This window comes from Sceloporus undulatus, chromosome 1 (assembly GCF_019175285.1).
Source record: "Sceloporus undulatus isolate JIND9_A2432 ecotype Alabama chromosome 1, SceUnd_v1.1, whole genome shotgun sequence".
NCBI classification, from domain to species: Eukaryota; Metazoa; Chordata; class Lepidosauria; order Squamata; family Phrynosomatidae; genus Sceloporus; species Sceloporus undulatus.
The window spans coordinates 91,133,003-91,137,112 of NC_056522.1; the positions used below are offsets into that span (position 1 = coordinate 91,133,003).

Here is a 4,110-nt window from a genome sequence, read left to right on the forward strand (position 1 = left end):
TACTCAGCACTAGTGACCAATGGGTTTTTGAAGGAATGTGGAAAGGAATGATAGATTATAAAGTGTCCACAATGCATGTCTCTGTGGTGGACCACAACAGTATTAAGAGATAAATTTACATTGACAAACTACAGTTGGGAACTGCCACATAAAGGAAAGCTGTGGGAGAGGTTAACAATGAAGTGGAGCAAGTACCAATCATTAAAAATAAAAGGATTTATAGTTAGCCCACTGCTCAGCATCAGCCTTTGAATCTAGTGAGGCCTGTGGGCCAGCTGTGGGTATTGCTTTGTGAGCTGAGAAGTGGTGTTCATAGATGTCCATGACCAGGAACTCACCAAACTGCAGGTGCTCATGGTATTTCAAAGAAATGTCATGACTGAACCAGCTCAGCCTTTGCAGTTGGATGAAAGACAATGAGGGAGCTTCCCCAGCTTGAACTGCTCCACTGAGGTCGTTTGCTGGTTCTCCACAATCTGTCCATGTTTGGTCCTTTTGCAGTTATCATATACAACATCCTTGACTGACTCAGAGGGGATGGGATGATGGATGCAGTAGTTCAATGTCAAGGGTGACAGTGATGCTCAAGGAAAAGTTGTAAAAGGTGTTGTACCGAGGGGACTCTGATGCTTACAATGTTTACAAATAATGTTGCTCATCAACCTCTCATGAAAAGGGTATTGCAGCTTCTATGACTCAACAAGAGGTGAGGGTACCCTCTTGTTCTGCAGCATGTTTGCTTTTGGGGTATTTCTAGATGCTCTAATGAACACACCTCAAACAGAAGTGGGATCTGTGACTAACAGTCTCTTTCATCTTCCAATGAGGAGGTGAAGATGTGGAACTGCTCATGGACTGTTCTTCAAAGCAGGAAAGAGGTCATGTGGATGCAACCCACATCCTGGTTACCACTTGACAGGATAAAACTTTCAGGAGGCAGAGCAACATCAGGAAAAAGGAATGGCACTCAGAAGTTTCACTCTGGCTGGACTATTACTGGATAGCTACTTGGTGAAGGATGCTGATAACACTTGGAGAAATTAAAGGTAAAGTGAATTAATATAATTGGAGACTTGTATAACAGAAACTGATAGAAGAATTGGTTTCAGTGACAGAAAGCCAGTATTGGAATCAAGTAAAAAGGATAATTAAAACATTACTTAAAATAAATTTGAATAGTAGGGTTCAGAATGTGCTTCTAGAAGAAATAATTAGAAAAGAATAGAAGGTGAAAAGGGATTGAGGAAATATCTAATGATATGTTAATGGCCCAATATAGAATGACAGAGGGGATGACAAGAAATTGGGGGAAAGATTTACTGATAGAGAAGATTAAAATGTCACTGTAAGAAATTGTTAAGAAATAAAAATACAAATTTAAAAAAACAATAAATGAACACCTCATCAAGTGGCAATTATAAATAGCAAATTTTAATCTGAATGTTGGCATGGATGTGAAATGAAGGACATTTATATACACATGTTGTGGGAATACCCTTTCTTCAGGAGTTTTGGGCAGAAGTTAATAACAAATAAATATAACAGGGATATGAATACAATTAAGTAAAGAAAACTGTCTGACTCTTAATTTAGGAGAAACAGACCTGAAAAGTAATGAAAGTTCTATGATTTAAAAAATCTACACATGACGTTTTTGCTTTATGGTGAAAAAAGAAATCAAATTGGAACAAAATTTATCCAACACACACACACACACACACACACACACAAATATTTCCTTAGGGAAAGAAGGTTAAAGTATAGCGGAGGAAGTAAAAAAGAATCATGGAAAGATAAATGGAGAATTGTGATTGAAAATGTAAATGGAAAAACTGGGTATGAAGATGTGAAGAATGTGATTAATGATATATTCCATATCTCTGAAAATGATTGTTGATCTGGTGATCTAGTGATTAAATAAGGTAGTAAACATTTGCTAGCAATTGTGGGAGGGGAAGGGATAAAAACAAAAATAAATGTATGTTATTAATATGCATTAAGATGTAAAATTTCCATAAAAGGTAGTTAATAGAAAATGAGTGCATGCAAGCGGTCTAAAAAATATCCAAAAATATCCTTTCTACAATTTTTATTCGTTTTTTTAAAAACATACCAATATATTTACACACCTTCAACATATAATATAAAACAAACTTGCATACATCCTATATATCCATTAGGCACTACAGAGCTATCTAACTCCTTCCCAAATTCTTTCAACTTTAATCCTTTCTTCTACCCCACAACATTTGCTTCCTTAAAAAAATATCCAAGAAAAAAGCATGGCTGGAATCCCACACTTCAAGATTATATCATATGTTCAGGATCATATGTAGAGTGTCTCTCAGTTATAAGATCCCCCCCATGTCAGTTTTTTTGTAGGGCCCCCCCCCCACGAACACACACTTTTGAATTAAAATGAGGAAATGCTCTGATCCTCAATGTCTTTTCTCAAGCATATTTTTCATTATTAAAGTTTTCTTTGCCACACAGAAATGGAAATAGCAAGTGACAGGCATCTCAAAAAATTCCATTAAATCAATACACAGTTTATCAGTGAATTTTGCATCTCCCCCCCCCCCATGAATATAAGTTACACTAGGCAGCTTTTCTTTAGCTTATCCATAATTCAGAAGTAGAATTTCCAGTACTTTGCTAGAACAACATGGACTGCTAACAGCAGGAACTTGAGAACTCTTCTATCATCACATTTAACATTTTCACATTTTGATCAGCTGCAAAATGTAATATTGGCTCTGTACATCTTATTATTTTAGACATTCTGGAGATCTCAACACCAAATACCCACAGGGTGTATAGTATAATACAGTAGTACAGTAGCATATAGTGTAGTATAGGTCTAAATCCAATGGTTTTGTCCCTACTATAGGCCCTCCCTCTATCCCCTCTGCCACTGCCCTGGCCTCTGAGGCAGGGAGGAAGAGGCAGTACCTGTTGGACTTGACCTCCTTCCCCACTGCTTTCCCCCTTTCCTTGTGTGTCATGTCTCATTTGGATTGCAAAATGGAGGACAAAGAACAGTTAAATTAAGCATTTATAAGCTGATCTGGGAATGGTTTTGGCTGAAGAATGGGGTATGAATAATCTAAATAAATAAATAAATACTAAACTGAACCAATTGAATCAATGGAACTTATGCAAGTGACTTTCAGATTTCCATGAACTCAATGGAAATACTCTAGTCAAACTAATATTAGAGTTAGGCTGTTGTAAAAAGGAGGAGGAGTGAAAATAGGAGGAAGGGACATCAATAATCTAATATATGCAGATGACACCATACTATTAGAAGAAAACACTGGAGACCTAGAGCAACTACTGGGAAACATCAAGGAAGAATGTGGAAAGGCAGGCTTACTGCTGAACACAAAGAAAATAAAAAAGAATGACCATGGAGGATCTTCACAAGTTCAATCTAGACAATGAGGAAAGCAAAGAAATAGTAAAAGAGTTGCTATACCTGGGATCAAACATATATCAGAATGGGGATTGTAGTCAATAAATCAGAAGAAGACTAAGAATGGGGAGGGCAACTGTGAAAGAACTAGAAAATGTCCTAAAGAGCAAAGATATACAATTAAGCACGAAAGTCAGAATCATACAAGCAATTGTATTCCTTATTGCCATGTATGGATGTGAGAGCTGGACAATTAAGAAAATGGACAAAAAGAAAATAAATTCATTTCAGATTTGGTTCTGGAGAAGTGTGCTAAGGATACCATGGACAGCAAAAAGAACAAATAGATGGATCCTAGAGCAGATCAATCTTGAAATTTCTCTGGAGGCAAAGATGACTAATTTATTATTTTTGTTATAAACTGAGACTCTCATACTTTGGTCACATCATAAGACAAGACTCATTAGAAAAGACAATGCTGGGGAAGTGGAAGGAATTAGGAAGAGAAGAAGACCACATGTTAGATGAATGGACTCAGTTAAGGAGGTCATGGGTATGACTCTGCAGAAATTGGGAAGAGTAGTGGGACCTAGGGATCTTAGAGGGTTGCCATGAGTCAAGATTGACTTGAGGGTAGTTAAGAAAATAACAAACAGTCAAAGCATATCTGGTTCAAACAATCCCATATTTGTTTT

The 4,110-nt window shown here is 36.9% G+C and overlaps 1 pseudogene; it reads right to left on the reverse strand.

The window, feature by feature from the left end:
* Positions 1 to 201: 201 nt before the first annotated feature.
* On the reverse strand, positions 202 to 870 carry LOC121925091 (annotated as a pseudogene).
* Between the last annotated feature and the right edge of the window lie 3,240 nt (positions 871 to 4,110).